This window comes from Schistocerca americana, chromosome 4, assembly GCF_021461395.2.
Source record: "Schistocerca americana isolate TAMUIC-IGC-003095 chromosome 4, iqSchAmer2.1, whole genome shotgun sequence".
Classification (NCBI taxonomy): Eukaryota; Metazoa; Arthropoda; class Insecta; order Orthoptera; family Acrididae; genus Schistocerca; species Schistocerca americana.
In genome coordinates, this window is record NC_060122.1 from 582,005,659 (window position 1) to 582,026,566 (window position 20,908).

Genomic DNA, 20,908 nt, shown 5'->3' on the forward strand with positions numbered 1-20,908 from the left:
ACGTTTGTCGCCATTTGTAATGACTTGGAGCAACTGAATGCGCTACTGTTTCAATTGCAAACCAATTTTCAGCTGTTTTCAAACAGTTGGTTGTGGAATCCGTAGCTCGCGGCTACCGTGAGACGTAGATTTTTGTGGACTTCTGATAAATTGGTTCATTGATCAGTTCATCTAGTCCTCAGATATTGATGGCTACCAACTGTTTTTGCCTTTACTGACTCCCTGCTTCTTTACATATCCCTACCCACTCGTAAAGGGATATGTTTGTAAGATGGAGACATGTTGAATGTGTTGTGAACTGGTGGCGCCCACTGTGGTGAAAATCTCGCTGCCGCTGAAAAAGACTAATAAAGGAGTCCTGGTAGGACGGAATTCTAAGAGAGCGCTCGCATAGTGAAAGTAGCCCATAATAGTAAATAGTAAAATACGTTACTCAACTTTGATAACGGTGGTCACAGCAAATGTTTAAGCAGGTTTGGCCTGGGTTAATTACAATTCTATGAACAGGAAGTAAATAAAGTTCCGAACTGAAGTAGTAAGAAAAGTAATCTTCTCTGCTGATGTACTATTCGAAGAACAGTTCCAAACTAACAGTATTCAGTTAAATCTCTAAGCCAGCGGTCTCTGTACATACACGATAATTCTGTTCAACGTTCTGTTTCTACTGAAGACTAACCCCTGTTTATCTGTCAGCCACCGTTTCCATCGAACTTGACGACTTGAAGAGCTGAAGACACAACGAACGTTCTGCGGAACTCCCTAGTAATAGTCGAACCGTCTTACTACTTGCACTTCACAACTTCTGTTACTTAAACGTGTCTCTCTTCCTAGTGGCGCCGGAGGGTGGGGGGCGGATCTCGCAGACAGTATGATTGGTTTTCACGCAGCTATGGGGAAGGGGGGGGGGGGGGGAATCTCACGGACAGTGAGATTGGATTTCACGCACCTATGTTCCTGCTGCGGACGGACGTCCATCGTACTTCTGGTACCAGCTGTTGCCAACTGTTCTTCAGTGGTGCTGACTTTCCGACTAACTGCAGTTGTGGACTCGCTCTTGTAGGACTACTTCACGGAAAACGCTTTCTCAGCTGGTCTGGCATCCATGTTTCTGATCGTCACCGTCACTGAAAAGTTCCTTCGGTTGCTGTTTCCATAAGCATAGTCATATAATACCTTACCTCAATACAAAAGTGTTTTTCACTCTCTTGAAAGTATCTACTTCATTTTGAATAACCCTTTACGTGTGTACGCGAAACTGCACACCCGACTCTCGTCGCTCCCATAAGTAAATGTCAGGCAGTCGAGTGTTGCAAATGAGTAGAAGATTAGGTAACTGTACAGCATCTTTGAACAAGGCCTCGGGTGAGAACTGGAAGCTGGGTAGGCGAGAGAGTTTGAGCCACTTGCCTCGCAATGAAAGGGAGCGCGGAATGTGGCGAGCTAACCGCGGTATGCAAAGCAGTTGGTCGCAGCGGGTGCGCGCAGCTGTTGGCCCCATGCGGCTGTCCTAATAAAGTGATTGATTGCTGCCGAATAATGAATGAAGGCCAGCTCCGCGTCCCTGGCGCTAGTGGGGTGGCGCTGCGGCGTTGGTAGGGGAGGTTGGCTGGAGGAGGATGGGAGAGGAGGGGGGGTCTCGGTGCCGTTGTACCCCCCCCCCCCCACCCCTCCCTTTCTGACCGCCGACCCAAAGCTCAGACCAGCGACACCCACACCACCAGTATCGGCGGCCGCGCAGACCCGTCCGTGATTTATTCTTCTAATGGGGACGATAAATAAAAAAAGCGGGCGCCCCTAACGAGCAAGGTGACGTTCCGACGTGCCTTTTTATTTAGAAAGTCAAACTCCGCCATAACGATGCTGACCGCCCCGGGCTGCGCTCGCAATAAATTGAACGACTGATGTGTTACTTAGAGGCGGTAAAGGAAAATCGTGCAGGACTATGCATCCTATCCGCTCTCCATCTCTTTCTGTTTTTCCACTTGGGATTATCTGCTACTTCAGTGTTCCTTTTTCTTCAGGATTTCCTGCCGAGCTACACAATGGAGTTGCCCTGCAGCTTCCTTCAAAATTCTTTGGTCGGCACGGGATCGCGATTAGTTCTGTTGCTGAATGCACATGGTGTTTCATAATTGATTCGTATATTTTTAAAGGGCCTAAGTCAGCCGACGCGCAATAGTGGGAAACTGCGAAAAAGTGTTTAATTTGAATAATAACTTTATATGGGTGTCTTCATTTGCATTTTTATTGAATATAATGCAAATGTGACTGCCAGACAACGGACTGAATTTCTAGTGTTCTATTTTGGTAATGTATTAGCTAGATGCATAAGTTCATAGCGTTTATGTTTCGCATGTTGGTATTTCGGCTGCTATAGGCTTGTTAATTGATTTTCATTTATTGTTTGTAGTTCACTGTTGCCGTTTGAGTTTACATATGTTAATTTTGACATTTGGAGATAATGAGTAGACAGAAAATATTGTCTAGTGGAGAAATCGAAACATTTTCAACTTATTCTTCTGTTTGTGCTCAGTAGATGGGTGGACACCAGCAAAGACAGCCATTGGATGAACAAGAAAAGAGAATTGTTTACTCGTTTGAAGGTGCATCGTTTTGGCATTAGTGACTCTCCACGTTCAGTGAAGACTATCGGGGTTTGATGAAGATCCTTTAAACACATTAATACACAATGACCCAAGTCAGTGTACTCGAACCGAGCGAGTTGGTGCAGTGGCTAGCACACTGGACTCTCATTCTGGAGGACGGCGGTTCTATCCCGCGTCCGGCCATGCTGAGTTTGGTTTTCCGTGATTTCCCTAAACCGCTTTAGGCAAATGCCGGGATGCTTCCTTTGAAAGGGCATGGCCGACTTCCTTCCCCATCCTTCCGTAATCCGATGAGACCTATAACCTCGCTGTCTGGTCTCCTTCCCCAAACAACCGAACCCAGTGTACTCGAATACTGACGAACGTGATGAGTTGCAATCATTCCTTCCATTGTGGAAGGCCAAAAATCGGGTGTACAGGTACGGCATGTTATAAACAAAATTCACAAAAATCAGTCGGTGGCCAGTTGTGCATCTACGTTTGCTCGTCATCAGTTGGTTCAGGAGCAGCACTGGCTATTCTGGCCTGTACCGTTACTGGTGACACAGAAAAGGTGTCTTTATGCTAACATAAGTAGGAGAAAGGCATGATTGAGCCCAAACAAATCAGCAACTCCCCTTACAAAGATATGCGCTCATCCACAAAAGATAATATCATCCATCTGATGGAACAGCGACTGTGTGGTGTACTAAGAATTGCTTCCCTGAGGTGTAACCATCATTACTGGCATTTATTGTCAACACTTCAGACGTCTTGCAGACGCAGTCGAAGAACAACGACCAGGAAGACTGCCTTAAGTGATGCTACTCCATGATAAAGTCCACTGGCATTCTACTACACTGACAAAAACACTACACAGCAGTTGGGTTGGGAAGCCATTCAAAACCCAGCTTATTCATCTGATTTTGCGCCTTCAGATATTTACCTTTTCCTCTCTATGTAGAACAACTTTCCGGATGAAAATGCGCTCCCAACATGACTCGACGAGTTCTTCGCCTCAAAATTACGTGATTTCTACAATCTACCCCAGCTTGGGAGATTGTCGTAAATAGAGAAGGAGAATATATTATTGATAACGAAGTCTGTATTATGTGTATCTGTTGTGTTTATTAAACTTTCGGAAAAATCCTTCGAACTTACGCACCAACTCGATAATTAATCATTAAAAGCTGGAAACTGATGCCTTTTTGAAAACAATACGTGTAAAAGATATTAAAATCAAACATTCCTTTTTATTCACATCATTGTCTTGATTCCATGCAGTGTACAGTTCGACATTTCGCAAAACTAATGAGTCACTGTACACACGTTTTCAGTGTTCGACGATCCATTCTCTCGTCGTCTTGGCTGTCAAACCGGAGAGACCACTTCGAATTTTTTTCATAGGAAGATAGTTGTTCATCAGGCAAGTCGTTAAGTCGTTGATTGTCTTAGACTTACTGGAATGTTTCCTGATGTATGAGCTAGTTTTTTTTCTCACAGTCAGTGGATATCGGTTGAGGTCGAGACGAAAAGAGTGATTAATCAGTCCACTGATCGTTGTAGGAGCTGCAATACAACTCTTACTTGTTCAAAAACAGAACGTGAGAATTTCTGATATGTAATGGCACGTTCCCTTGTCTTCCAATACTTTGAGTTTCTACGAATAGTAAAAAATCTGTCTTCTTTTCTTAGTTTCCTTTCTATAATGTCGAAATACCTCCACAGACTAAAAAACTGTGTCCTCTTACTAGAAATTAAATGTTGAATTTCCGAGAATCGACTGCGTGCAACATATATCTGCCGAGAGTGTGGTTCTTATTCTGAACTGAGCAGTTATCTAGGCATAGACGAAGTTCGCTCTTTCTTCGAGTCACAAATGCCAATCAATAATGTAATGTACATTTAATTGTCTGGATTAAAAAGATAACAATGTGCAACAGTCAAAACAACAGCAGCATATTTCATTCTTGTGGACACTACTGATAATGCCGTCTGGGAGTGCGAATAGAAAATATTAAATCGTGTGCAGCCTCGTCAGTGCTACTATTTAAGATTTGTTTTCAGAGGGACGTGAGCCACAGCTAGGACTGCCACTGAAATTGACAAAATTACTGAACATTGCCTGTGAGGTGAGGGCTGGAGGTAAACATAAGAAAACATTCTGAAAACATTAAAAATTACGTTTATTATTGCTATTTACACCTTCCACAAATTTTTGTTACCTTCGCTGTTATGGTAAAACTCGATGCATGTTGAAGATTTCTAATCAAAACAAATGCACAGTTCTCCTTGTACTGTATCAACGGTGAGTTTGTTTCTAGCATCAGACCATAAATGATTCACGTGACGGAAGACTGAAAGGTGGCAAGTCACTCTCTCACCCTAACCACTGTGTAGGTCAGATTAATATTCATATTTTAGGTCATCATTTCTGTGTTCCCTAATACTACATTTGATATGTTGGTTCAAATGGCTCTGAGTACTACGGGACTTAACATCTGAGGTCATCAGTCCCCTAGACCTAGAACTACTTAAACCTAACCAAACTAAGGACATCACACACATCCATGCCCGAGGCAGGATTCGAACCTACGACCGTAGCAGCAGCGCAGTTCCAGGCTGAAGTGCCTAGAACCGCTCGGTCACAACGGCCGGCTGGTATGTTGGCTTATGACTCTTTTTACAAGAGGAAATTTTGAACAGAACATCCTTATAACTGCATGTGTAGTCTGTAGAGAACATATATCCGAGGGGTGTAGTGGAGGCGATGGACAACAGGGAGAAAGATGGACTGTGGGCCATAAATGTAGTGTTCAGTGGTCTGGCTGTGCGAGTGATTAGGGGAAGCAGCGTTCTGTGAATGGTATCTGCAGAAGGACCGTGGGACTCCACTCTTTCCACTTAGGGTCAGAGTAGGAGGGCGCCAGCTTGCAAAACATTTTACCTGGGCCAGGCGATAGTCCTTCGTGAAGGGAGCCACATGGCAGAAAGTGGGTGAAGGAAGCCTTTTAAGAGAGATTGCTGTAATCTGTGCTTTTGTACAAATGGCGGGACGGTCATAAAACTATAAGAGTTCTTATATTAGAAGCTGGGGCGATACGATCAGAGTGGTTGGTGCACATGTTTAGTGGAGACAAGACTGTTGCTCCACTGATTCCAAGAAGTCCCCAGGTTCTTTTCGCAAGCGGAAAAAAACAAAAACATATATTTCACAGGCATGACTGTGTAGAAAGGTAATCAGCCTTCATTTAGAAATTGGAAATGGTTGGCGTGGAAAGATTAGTAGATTCCACCATGAAGAGGGACTGTGGTCTCGTCTAGTTAGACGTTTTTTGCCAAATCATGGCCTGCTTACCGTGAGATCGACGCCTCCCTAGTCTAAAATCTTCTTTTCCATGACAAGAGAGATTTTGAGTCGCTGATTGGCTTCCCTCAGGACATGTAAAGCAGAGTCTAACTCTTCCCGCGTGGGAACTGCGGTGCCGTGTCTGCGTTGGCTACCAGGCCAGCAGAACAGTCAAAAGGGGAAATTCAATGAGTGGAGGCGTTTTTTCAATTGATTTGGCTCCTGTACGAGATTTGGTGGAAAGTGACTGTGATAGTTTGCGGTCTTCATCTTCTGGCCCTCTCTTGGTTGAGAACTTCAGGTCTTTCATTAGTGTGTGAGACTTGTGGTATGCAACCTGTGGTGGGCTAAGAACAAATGGCAAATTTTTAAGTGTACTGAAAGTGGAACTGCATATCATGTCAGACATATCGTGTGTCACATGGATGAGTTTATTTGTCCTGAGTCGGCCATCGGACATATGACAATTCCAGCACACGCTGTCGCGCCTGTGAGTCAAATTGGTTGGCCAGACCAGCAAACGGGTGCACCTCATACTGAAATCGCCAGGATTTCAGCTCTCTGACAGGTACGTTTTGTGAGGTAACAGGCGAGTTGTGGCACCCTGAAAATATTCTAAGTTCTAGGTTGACGTGGCCACGCTGGGGCCTCTCGGCGGGCCGCGGCTGGTTGGTGCCGAACGTTAGCTGGGGTCTAGGGACTGTGGCTGGGAATTCCATGGTGACGCTGTGTGACTGAAGGAGACATGGCAGGAGTGCCAAAGATGGCAGACTTAGTGAAGCCATAATGGCAGACATTTCACGGTTCATATAGAAATTAATAATAGCCAGAGGAATCATGGTACCTTAAAAAGAAACATGTATGTTACCATTATTTGCACGTCAATTATGACGGTGTAATCAGATTTTTCAATACCTTTATTAGTTTAAAGTTTAGTATCTGACTGTAAATTATACAAGTAACACCCAGCAACGAATTCCCAAAATATAAACAGTTCATCCGATTTTGTCGATCGACATGTCTTTAGAAAGCTAATAGTGTAAACCTAATTTGGTATAAATTACAGGCATGTAGCTTGAGTAGTACATGAGTTAGTGGAGGTCAAAGTGGCTGATTACTACCGATCGCGTCAGGCCATAAGTACTCCACAGTTACACGAAAAAACGGTAGCAGCATGCTTATAAATATAATTATTCATCTATGTCATTGTTTATATCCGATATATACTATTCATGAAGAAATTGGTAAATTATTTTCTGTGATTTAGAAAGCACAGGGACATTAGTCTACTGGCCATCTTTTGTTTCTAATCGTTTGATATATGTTTATTTGATTTGTTTATGTATTTAGTAATGTGTGTTAGAGCGTGTTTATGGTCCTGCCATAGGAATATTTATTTAATTTCAAGTTATTCAAATGTTCGTTGGCTTGGAGACATGACGGGAACGCAGTCGCCAATCACAGCGCTCGTTACTAAAGGAGGCGACTACCAAAGTGAATGGAGGGGGAGTTCTGAACAGTGCGGCGCGAAGGACAGTACGGGGGAGAACACGATGCAGTTCTGAACAGTGTAACGCGACGGACAGTCGCACAGGACACCGAGTTCTACAGTACGGGAGAGGACACGAGAGAGTCCCTGGACAGTACGGCGCGACGGATGCACAGTCGCACCGGACACGGGAAGAGAGTGCTGGACAGTATGGCGCAACCAACACACAGTCGCGGGTAAGACTTGGAGAGTGGAGCAGTTTGAGCGTGGTGGCGGGAGATACAAATATTTCTGGAGTGCCGACTTGTGCTCTTGTGTGATTTCTGCGGCTTCTGCAGTGATGACGTAGTATGCGTTTGGAAGTGGATACCTCGCGAGCTATGTTGTTGTTCATACCTAATTACGTGCAGTAGGAATCTATTGTTTCCCTGTTATTAAACTTCGACACCAGTAAGTATTTTGCAGGATTAAACGGCATTCTAAAAGGTACTTCTGCTATCGCACTCATCATTTAAAGTCCTTAAGATAGTACCTACAGATTTTATTTAATTGCAATCTTTCATTTATAGATCACCAAGTTTCATTAAAAATTCGCGATTTCCGAGTGATAGGAACCTTCGACCATTCGATCCATGTGTCTATTCATATTGTATATTGTAGACACAGCAGTATTTGGCTTGCAATGCGGTAAATACTTATCCCATCCCCTAGACAACGAAACCAGCAAAAACTTCTAATATTTCAACTTTGGGTCTGAGGGTAGGTAGTTGAGGGCCATCACATCACACTATTTTATTTTGAAAGCCCGCAATTGGGGGCTCATCGGGGATTTTTGTCCTTCAAAGTGGTAATTCCTTTGCTCTCTGTTATTCAGCGTACTATGCGAAGTGTAAAAACCTTTGCAAAACCAGTAGAGATTTCTGTAGAGTGAACCTCTCACAAAACACAGATAAGATCGGTTTTTACCGCAAATAGTTGTCTGGAAATAGTGAAATTATGCAGTAATTTCTACAACTTACACATGCTATCGATGGAATGAATGATTAGGTGGGCCTCTTCTTTATTTCCTGCTCTTGGCGTGCTTCCTATGGTCAATCACACTACGTATCATGTTTAGTGCAATTACTGATCTTTTGTTTTAATCACGCTTTCACGTACCTTTTCTCATGGTTTAACTCAGTAATACCTTATCTTCTCTGTCCCCCTTTCTCGGACCTGCTGCTGTTACCCTTCTCTGGTGGTCTCTTCTTTTCATCTTAATAAAGTAACATTTTATTTTATTGGTGGTACCTGGAAATATAAAGATTTTAGTACATTGTGTAAAATCACTGCTCATCTGCACGACTGTCATGTCCTTATGTATTACCCGCTGTGCCATGTGCTTTGAACATACAGCTTCGTACCCTTCCTTTATTACATTTAACCTGTCTATATCCCCTGATTACACTTCCATTTCATGTCCCTGAGCTCATACGGAATTCCGCATAACTGGCCACCATGTACACAATTATTCCGTCTCTTTGGACAGCATAAATACAACTTTGCCATACAAATTACGGTGCGCTCTCGTGTAGACACATGGAGCTGGCCACCTATTGAACTCCCGTTTCTCTGAATGGAGACAAATTATACTTGGACGACGCACCTGCGTGTCACCGCAAACCTTATTAGCAAGTCACTCATTTATGATCCTATTGCTAAACATGTGAAATAGACACTCATTTCTAATTTTTTTTACTGAGTTCTCTCCTAATACGTTCCACATGAACTGGTTAACAATTTTTATCTATTCACACATCTTTACAAAATTTTTGCAGTACCACACGTCTCTCAATTTCACTTTATGCCTTCATGAACAGACAGAATATCTCAAACTCTAAACATCTTCTAAAATTGTACTCTCAGTTTGCTGTACACATAGTTATAGCCTACACAAAGAAGCATACCCTAATTTTCTTACCCATGACATCCTGCCCTTTTATGTACTGCAGTAACTCTTTTTAACATGATAATATTACAGAAAATTTGATAAATCTACAGATCCCTTCAGTGTAATACTTAACTGCTAACTATATACAATACTATACTTTTGCCATACAAGCTCACTTTAATTCTTCCTACTTATTCTATATCATTTTGCCGTACTCTCCCAGGGTTAGGTGGTCTAATTTCAGCTGATTGTTACCGGGCCTGTTGCTATTCATTCCACCCTATCCTTGATCCGACCGTCGACGAGTTTCTCTGATGTCGCCCCATGATGCGCCATTATTTTGTGGTTCCCATCTTCGGTCATTTTGTTGCCTATATTCTCTGCCATAGTTCCTCCACTGTGCATTATTCCCACTACTATCTCTCTGGTCCATGTTTTGGTGACGCAGACGATTAATATTGTTTTGCCAATTACGCCCTCTATTATTCCCTCCCTTTCTAGAATGAGATTTTCACTCTGCAGTGGAGTGTGCGCTGATATGAAACGTCCTGGCAGATTAAAACTGTGTGCCCGACCGAGACTCGAACTCGGGACCTTTGCCTTTCGCGGGAAAGTGCTCTACCAACTGAGCATATATATATATATATATATATACGTCCAGATCGTCCGTTCAAAACTCTGTCATCTCTCTCCCCACATCCACCACTGCTGGCGGCTCACTTCCAACTGCGCAACGCATTGTAATGCATTGTTTGTTCTCTATCAAAATCTTTCATTTGCTAACTATGCCTATCAGTAGTTAGTGCCTTTAGTAGTTAGAATTATTTATTTGTCTGGCAGTATTGGCGTTTGCTGTATTGCAGTAGTTCGAGTAACGAATTTTTTGTGGGGTAAGTGATTCATGAAAGGTATAGGTTATTGATATCAGGGCCATTCTTTTGTAGGGATTATTGAAAGTCAGATGGCGTTGCGCTAAAAAAAATATTTTGTGTCAGTTTAGTGGTGATCAGAATAAATAATGAAAGAACTGTCTGAGTACATTCAGTTATACTCAGCTGTCTTTGTGTCAAATAACGTAGAAGTTTACTATCACAGTCATTTATAATTTTTCTAAGGGAACGTTTCATATGTCGACCCTGCCAGGATACCTCACTGGAATCTTCTAATTTTTTCTTTATAGATTGAGTAATTGGTGTATTTATTGTTTATTGCTAGGGTGTTCAAAAATGGTTCAAATGGCTCTGAGCACTATGGTACTTAACATCTCAGGTCATCAGCCCCCTAGAACTTAGAGCTACTTAAACCTAACTAACCTAAGGACATCACACACATACATACCCGAGACAGGATTCGAACCTGCGACCGTAGCGGCCGCGCTGTTCCAGACTGACGCACCTAGAACCGCTCGGCCACACCGGCCGGCTGCTAGGCTGTAACTGTAGAGGGAATTTCCTTTGTAGTTGTAGTTTTTCATTGTTTTACAGTAAAACAGTTGTGGAATGCATGTAGACTTGCACCAAGTATTTCGCAGCCGCGTTTGCAATTAATTAGATATTATTTTCAGTGCTATGTCAATGTGTTTTCTTATTTTTGCTCTTCAAATTGTGCTTTTCTGTGTTATTGTGTGAAATATTGTGACAATTATAGCGTGTGAAAAACTTAACACTAGGCTACAAAGCAAACTGAGAAATGCCAGTGAAGAAGAGAGTAGTGTGTTAGCACACCATGCAATGAATTAGCAAATATTCAGGATAGTAATTTGGTAATTGTGCATGGGGAAATGGACCAGGCGGCAAATAATGGTGTAGACAGTGAAACAATTAGTGAACTTGGAAGCATCGCCGATCGATCGGTCGGCAACAACTCGCTTCAGGAATACAAAATGACAGGACAAAATTTTGCCAATACTGTAGATTCAGGTTTTGTGTCCTCACCTTTTTCTCAATTAAGTCAAGACACATTTTCTGCTTTTCAAAATACGAATCCTGCTGGTGCAAATGCACTGCCAATAAGCACAAAGGAACATCTTCCAGACACTAATACATTATTATTGCAACAAATGGAATAAAATCAGAAACAAATAAAAAAAAAAACACTTCCACAAACACTTGAAAGTTTAACTGCTGAGTTACTTAAAATCGAATCGAAATGTCAAACAGTCTGTAATGATGCAAAAACGCAAATTTGTGAGCATTTTCAACCTATTTTTTCACGGCATGAAAATGGATTACAAAATCACAAAATCACGAAGCCATAAAAGGATTGCAAACTATTGTTCATGAAAATCACGACACCTTGCAAGGAAAAGGTGACTCAGTTGCACCTACCGATTCGGTTATGCCACTTGCAAAAACTCAGGAACACTTTAATGACACAGTAGATACTCTGAAACTTGGATCAGAAAGACACACGGAGGAAATCAGTTCATTATCAGAGAAAGTAGTCGAACTTTCGGATCAGCTAAATAATTTATCTACGAAGGAATGACACAAGTCCGGTAGTCTTTACTGACACAGAAGAGTTCGAACAAATTGCGAAATTCAAACAAAATCAGAATCAAATTAATACTCAACACAAATGAGAAATCCGGGAAGTACAAGATCAGTTGGCACAAATAATACAAGAATTACGTATTTCAGTGGACACTCGCGCTCCAATACGGGAAGAGGGACATAGAAATACGGAAAATCCACAAAATAATAACACAGGGCATTTCGGAAATTATGAAAGAAATTGGCTAGTGCGCCGAATTTTGAGATGGAACCGCCGACACGACGTAACAATGACCGATATGCGACTCGCCGTCATGCTCACTTTGACTATAGGCTGTTCATTGCTACACATAAATTCAAACCATTTAAGAATTCCGGCAACGACATTCATCCACAATCATGGCTTCATGAATTCTCTCATTGTTTTCCTCCAAACTGGTCATTAGAGCACAGATTGTAATTTATGTGTAGCTACTTAGAGAATGAACGAGCTGCAACAAAGCAATCGGTCATTCGCGATTGTCACAGGGAAGGAGAATTTTATCATGCCTTCCTCTCAGCATATTGGTCTCAAGCTACTCAAGATCGCGTGAAACAGAGCATCATAATGATGAAACATTTCGAACAATCTGAATTTTCCAGTCCTGTCAAATATTTTGAAGACATGTTGCATAAGTATCTGTCAAACCCATACAGACCCTCAGAACTTATTCTAATTTGCTTAATCCAACACGACATTTACGACATATTATTTTGGCAGGACGTTACAAAGACGACATCGAAACTTTTCAGAGACTGTTACAAGAATTGGAAATTGTCACTGACTATCGCGGAACGCGAAAACTGGAACGCAACAATTATAGGTCACATCCATCACAATTCCGCGATGCCAGATATAATAACTGGACACGACACGATTATTCTTACAATGCAGATCGTGACCAGAACAGACACCATCCGTATGACAACCGTTGGATGAGCAATAATACATTAATTACAGGGAAAGATCACCTCTCTGCGATAATGACTATGACAGAGACAATCAGAGAAACAGACAACATGGGAACCAAAATAATTATTATCAAGGAAGACAGAATAAGTTTCAGATGCAACGGTCCACACCACAGTTACGATTTAAGGAGAAATTCTCCACCACAGGACCGACAAGAAAGAAAGTATGGAAACTACCAACAAGACGACAGACGATATAATCTTAACTACAGACCAGAATTTTATCAGAACTGGCGGGATTCAAACAGGGCAGTGCCCTCTCGACATGTCGAAATTCTAGAAGTTAGGTCTCTTAATCCCAATAACGACGTGCGACAAAAAAGAGACAGTAGACAATGACTCACACCGTTGGCAGCCACAAAGCATACTTAAGAAGCTGACGATGTAGCTGTCATGGCTATTAATTACGTAAAAATGGAAGACATTATGGACATTTTACTCCAAGAACACGACTTAAAACAGAACAACACTGCATATACTGTAATTCACATTACAGTAAGTGACTTAAAATTTACGGCAGTATTTGACTCTGGCAGTACCATTTCAGTAATTAGTGAAACAGCTTTTAGCCACTGCAACAAATCGAACGATTGCCCCACACTTCCGTTACCTAAGATTAAATTACAAGGTTATATCTTTGGAAAAAGTGTAAATGTATGCCAACAAACCAACTTAGAATTCTTTTGTCTAAACCACAGATTTACTATGAATTTTCTTATTGTTCCATTATTGTCGACAGAAATTCTATTGGGAGTAGACTTTTTGAATGAATACAAAGCAATCTTAAAAACTTTCACGTTGCTGAAATAAGATTATAGAAAGAAGGTAAGTCAATAGCTTTGAAATTTGTAGATTGGCTCTCAAACCATGAAGAGGAAATTAATTGGCTTGACCTCTTATTAGACAACAGTTCGGAATTTTCGACGGAGCTTGACACTAACAATCACTCTGCAAGTATTGACAGGGATGATACCGACGACGTATTTGATACTAATGACTTAATTCAGATTAAAATTCAAACAATTGAGAACTGTAATATCACTGATAGACACGACCTTTTGAACACTTTACAAGCACATTCCACAGTTTTTACTCACAAAACAGGAACAATCGAGGGATTTCAATACCAGTTTCGTGTTCGTGAGCATACTAAATTTTGTGTTAGACCATACGTAATTCCGGAACATTACCGGGACTGTGTTAGAACAGAAATACAGTGTATGCTTGACGAGGGCATTATTGAGCCTGCAGTAGGCTCATACAACAATCCATTACATGTTGTTGAGGGTCAAAATCGATCGATCAACCTTGTCTTAGATTCGAGACAAATCTTTACTATCATCATTCCTGAAACAGACAGACCACAAACGTTGGAAGAACTTCTTCAAAATTTTAATGGTGTATAAGTGTTGTCTTCTATTGGGCGCATATCCAGCTTTTATCAGATCAAACTTCATCCATAATGTAGAAAATACACAGCTTTTCTTTGTTTCGGCGTTTGTTATCAGTTTTGGAAACTTCTTTTGGTTTGAACATTTCTTCAGCAGCATTCATTCGTGGGCTAAATTCCATATTACCTGAGTTCTTAAAACGTCGTATCACCTTATATGTGGACGATATTCTACTAGCAGAAGACTCATGGGAACATCATAATCGCATCCTCAACAGTGTGTTATGTATTTTTGCAGAATCTGGAATTACAGTTAACTTGGAAAAGTCTGAATCTGGTAGGACAAAGGTAAAGGTTTTGGGACACATTATTTCTTCTGAAAGTATTTAGCCCAATCCTGAAAAGTTAGAAGCAATCAGACCCATTCAAGTTCCATCCACAAAAAAACAAGTCCGCAGTTTTCTAGGTCTCGTGAATTTTTACCGTCGTTTTCTGAATATGCAAATTCTAGTAACACCAAAACTTTGTTCTCTCACTGGAAAAAATACTATTTGGAACTGGGACGAACTGGCACAGTTGGAATTCAATTTTTTGAAAGAAGCGCTACTTAACACACCCATGCTAGCTCATCCAGATCTGTCACAAGATTTATGCCTTAGCACGGATTCTTCTAAAGTCGGTCTTGGTGCCCATTTATTTCAAGAAGCTATAGAAAATGACACTACTATTCAGAAAACCATTGCTTTTGCTAGTCACTTGCTAACAAAAGCTGAAAAAAATTATTCCGTTACTGAATTGAATCGTTTGGGCATTTAACAAATTCCGTTTCTTTCTTTCTGGTAAACAAGTAAAAATATACAGTGATCATAATGCATCACAATTTCTTATATCTTCAAAATTAAACCAGGACAGGTGAAAACGTTGGGAATTGTTTCTGCAAGAATTCCACTTCACAGTAGTCTACATTCCCGGCAAGGAGAACATTGTTGCAGATGTACTATCACGTGCACTGGCTGGCCTTGAGAAGAGTAACACAGAAGGCCACATCGAAAAAAATTTCAGTATTCTTTACATTCCGAAAGTCGCCTTTGAAAACTTCATCACCACATCGTTAAAGGACAGTGGTCATGAACAAGATAAGGACCCGATTTGGAAAGACATCAAAAGTGAATGGCATCAAAAGACACACACACAGATTCGGCATTATTATCTAGTTAGAAACAACATACTGTTCAAACGCTGCACTGCTAATGACAATCTATGGGTACTTTGCATCCCTGACGATTTTGTTAATAAGCTCATTTGGTACATTCATTTCAGCTATGCAAATTTTGGTCCACGAAAATGTTATCATATTCTTTGGCCGAATTATTATTTTAACAATATGGAAAAGAGAATTAAGAGAGTCTTGTCTATTTGTAAACTTTGTCAGTAATCTAAACCATCTACCATCTCACATCGTGCTCCGTTGTTTCCTATAGTTCCTCTTAAATTAAAGGAATTTGCTGTTGTATGTTTCTTGGGACCCCTTGTCAGAACATCGAATGGATTTTCGTCTGCTCTAGTAGCTTTTGAACTTACTTCAACATTTGTTTCTTTCACTCTGTCACATAAAGCCACTAGACGGTCTGTATCCAACGCCTTGGTCAAAAATTTCTTACGTGAAGTTGGACACGTTGCATAAATTCATTTCAGATAACGGTCTGCAATTCAGATCTCCTGTTTGGTCACGCATGCTTCGGAATCATAAAATCAAACCTGCTTTTATTCCATTGTACTCATCACATTGTAACCCATCTGAACGGATTACGAAAGAAAGAAATAAGCTTTGCAGACTGTATTGTCACAGAAAGCATCAGTATTAGGACAGATATTGACACTCATTTCAAAACATGTTGAATGAAATGCCTCATGACTCCACTGCCTTACCACCTATTCTTGTACTGAAGAATGAGGAACCATCGAAACAGAATCAGAGAGCTTGTACCTTTTACGAATAGATGTAAACTTTGACACAAAGGCATAATTGATTTGGCTATTAAAAATATAAATTCTGCTGCAGGCAAAAGGAGAAAACTACAATCTAAAGCAAATGCAAAGAAACTATATACTGGTCAGAAATTTCTCATTAAAGCTCGTTCATAGTCACATAAGAAGAAACACTTGAGTCACAAATTCTTTCTGATTTAAAATGGACCTTACAGAATCCGACATATATACTAGAAGGCATCAGATAGATTATATAATCGTAAGACAGAGATTTAGGAACCAGGTTTTAAATTGTAAGACATTTCCAGGGACAGATGTGAACTCTGACCACAATCTATTGGCTATGAAATGTAGATTAAAGCTGAAGAAACTGCAAAAAGGTGGAAATTTAAGGAGATGGGACCTGGATAAACTGACTAAACCAGATGTTGTACAGAATTTCAGGCAGAGCATAAGGGAACAATTGACACGAATGGGGGAAAGAAAGATAGTAGAAGAAGAATGGGTAGCTCTGAGGGATGAAGTAGTGAAGGCAGCAGAGGATCAAGTAGGTAAAAAGACGAGGGCTAGTAGAAATCCTTGGGTAACAGAAGAAATATTGAATTTAATTGATGAAAGGAGAAAATATAAAAGCGCAGTAAATGAAGCAGGCAAAAGGGAGTACAAACGTCTGAAAAATGAGATCGACAGGAAGTGCAAAATGGCTAAGCAGGGACAAATGTAAGGATGTAGAGGCTTATCTCACTAGTCACTAGGGGTAAGATAGATACTGCCTACAGGAAAATTAAAGAGAACTTTGGAGAAAAGAGAGCCACTTGTATGAATATCAACAGCTCAGATGGAAACCCAGTTCTAAGCAAAGAAGGGAAAGCAGTAAGGTGGAAGGAGTATATAGAGGGTCTATACAAGGGCGATGTACTTGAGGACAATATTAAGGAAATGGAAGAGGATGTAGATGAAGATGAAATGGGAGATACGATACTGCGTGAAGAGTTTGACAGAGCACTGAAAGACCTGAGTCGAAACAAGGCCCCGGGAGTAGACAACATTCAATTGGAACTACTGACGGCCTTGGGAGAGCCACTCCTGACAAAACTCTACCATCTGGTGACCAAGATGTATGAGACAGGCGAAATACCCTCAGACTTCAAGAAGAATATAATAATTCCAATCTCAAAGAAAGCAGGTGCTGACAGATGTGAAAATTACCGAACTATCAGTTTAATAAGTCACAGTTGCAAAATACTAACGCGAATTATTTACAGACGAATGGAAAAACTGGTAGAAGCCGACCTCGGCGAAGATCAGTTTGGATTCCGTAGAAATATGGGAATACGTGAGGCAATACTGACCCTACGACTTATCTCAGAAAGTATATTAAGGGAAGGCAAACCTACATTTCTAGCATTTGTAGACTTACAAGGGGAGGCCGCCAATTGTGAAATTCAGATTCGATTCATACTGCGCATAATAAAAGCTCATGGCCAGAGGTGTGATGTGGCAAAGCACCAAGATGCACTTCTCAGCCGTTGTCGAGAAAATCGACGGTAAAAGAAACCCTTGCGGTGAAATACTCTCTACGATTAATAATATTCTACAGCGCCGTGGCGCAGCGGTAAGTGCTCGGGTTCGTAATTCGAAGGTCGCCGGTTCGAATCTCGCGCCATGCAATTGTTTTTATTATTAGTTTTTTGTAATTTAAATATATATATATATATATATATATATATATATATATATATATATATATATATATAAACTATTAATGAATTGCTTATGCATGTTGGTGAAGACGGATCGCTCTCCAATTGCACCGCCTCCATTTTTCCGTTCGGTTAACAGGGTGTACCAAAGCTCTCCCATCCGCACTGACTTTCGACGATGTTGTAAGTTGCCCTAGGGACCGCATCTACCTTCTTTCGAAGTTAGCAGGCAACTACGCTGTTATGCGGCGGCTCGTTTCGGCCCATTCAACATCTGTCCTTCAAGTGTAACGAGCGAGTAACGGAGTTTATATTTCATACCTGCCACAGCAAGTTTGTGTTCGTGGGGTCTCTATTCTAATTCGAACGTTTGACTTACGCTATACGTATTCGTTTCGGAATATCGTTTCTACGTCTTCCGTTAATTATACGTGGTTAACATTATGAAGATAATTAATAACATTTGTGAAATACAACTTTGTTTGCGGAAAACATAATGATGTTCGAAGCCGCCAGTTTTTCCACGACAAACGACTTTCAACAACTTATTATATGCATAATTGTTGCAACTGATTGCCGGGAATTATATATATATATATATATATATATATATATATATATATATATATATATATATATATATATATACGAATTACATAAAAACAAATACTTAAAAATTAAAAATAAAGGTAACAAGACGCGAGAATCGATCCGGCGACCTTCGGATTACGAATCCGACCGCTTACCGCTGCACCACGACGGTGTAGAAAATTAGTAATCGTAGAGAGTATTTCACCGCAACGGTTTCTTTTAACTGTCGATTTTCTCGACAACGGCTGAGAAGTGCATCTTGGTGCTCTGCAACATTATACCTCTGGCCATGAGCTTTTATTATGCACAGTATGAACTGAATCTGAATTTCACAATTGGCGGCCTCCCTTGTTAGAGAAAGCTTTTCACAATGTTGACTGGAATACTCTCTTTCAAATTCTAAAGGTGGCAGGGGTAAAATACAGGGAGCGAAAAGCTATTTACAATTTGTACAGAAACCAGATGGCAGTTATAAAAGTCGAGGGGAATGAAAGGGAAGCAGTGTTTGGGAAGGGAGTGAGACAGGGTTGTAGACTATCCCCAATGTTATTCAATCTGTATATTGAGGAAGCAATAAAGGAAACAAAAGAAAAGTTCGGAGTAGGTACTAAAATCCATGGCGAAGAAATAAAAACTTTGAGGTTCGCCGATGACATTATAATTCTGTCAGAGATAGCAAAGGACTTGGAAGAGCAGTTGAACAGAATGGACAGTGTCTTGAAAGGAGGATATAAGATGAACATCAACAAAAGCAAAACGAGGATAATGGAATGTAGTCGAATTAAGTAGGGTGATGCTGAGGGAATTAGATTAGGAAATGAGACACTCAAAGTAGTAAAGGAGTTTTGCTATTTGGGGAGCAAAATAACTGATGATGGTCGAAGTAGAGAGGATATCAAATGTAGACTGGCAATGGCAAGGAAAGCATTTCTGAAGAAGAGAAATTTGTTAACATCGAGCATTGATTTAAGTGTCAGAAAGTCGTTTCTGAAAGTATTTGTATGGAGGATAGCCATGTATGGAAGTGAAACATGGACGATAAATAGTTTGGACGAAAAGAGAATAGAAGCTTTCGAAATGTGGTGCTACAGAAGAATGCTAAAGATTAGATGGGTAGATCACATAACTAATGAGGAGGTATTGAATAGAATTGGGGAGAAGAGCAGTTTGTGGCACAACTTGACAAGAAGAAGGGACCGGTTGGTAGGACATGCTCTGAGGCATCAAGGGATCACAAATTTAGCATTGGAGGGCTGTGAGGAGGGAAAAAATCATAGAGGGAGACCAAGAGATGAATACTCTAAGCAGATTCAGAAGGATGTATGTTGCAGTAAGTACTGGGAGATGAAGAAGCTTGCACAGAATAGCAAGCATGGAGAGCTACATCAAACCAGTCTCTGGACTGAAGACGACAACAACAACAACATGATTATTGCGTTGAAGTTGAAACTCTGCGTACTAGGAAGAATAAAGGTTTACACCACATTTCACATGTAAAACCGTTTATTGAGAGATAATTTGCTTTCTCAATTAGTTGTTGCTATAAGATTTGTACTTCGCGTTGCTACTACACTTTGTCACATTTAGTAACTGTTAACATGCAACAATATTTTGAAATTAACTCAGCAGTCAAGAACCTAGGGAACTTATTTAGACAGTAATTACGAATGCATTGTTATAATGAAACGGAAGACACAGTGTTATTGCGAGTACATTCTTGCTTGTTAGTTGCACGATTACATAACGACTATAAGGCTTACATACTTAGAACGTATACTGCTAATGAGGTTTTAATGCAACATTTTGGTTTACTTGAAAATACATTCTGGATTTAAAGTACTTTCTGAGAGTCTACAGATGACTTAGTATTTGGTTTCTTTGACAGCTACACAATTATATCATGACGCTATTAATGAGTGACACAATTCATACTATTGCTTTTGCGCTGTATGCAGTTTTTCTACATTCTTATGAAAAGTAAAATATGTTTTAGTAGTAACTTTTATGGTATAGTTACAATGAGACAGCCTTTTCCGTAGCACAACAATACGTTACAGTATAGTACTTTCTTGATCACTGCAATAAGCGTAATAAGTACGATATCTATACGCATAGCATTTCACTTTTGTTTATGATGAGGTAAGTACATTGACTCCTGCAGAACTTTGCTTACGAAGGACGATAACTACGACACTTGGAACATTTTTACCGTCAAGTAATGACAGAAATTATCTTATAGCAAGACACATAGTTAAGCGCTACAGGAAACGCATTTGAATTATGAAATTTTTGTACTTGGAACACTTTTTAGAAAAATTCTTGAATTACAAAGATACAACGAAGGTTTTTGGTGAGACGTTTCATTCCGTTGCTGTAATC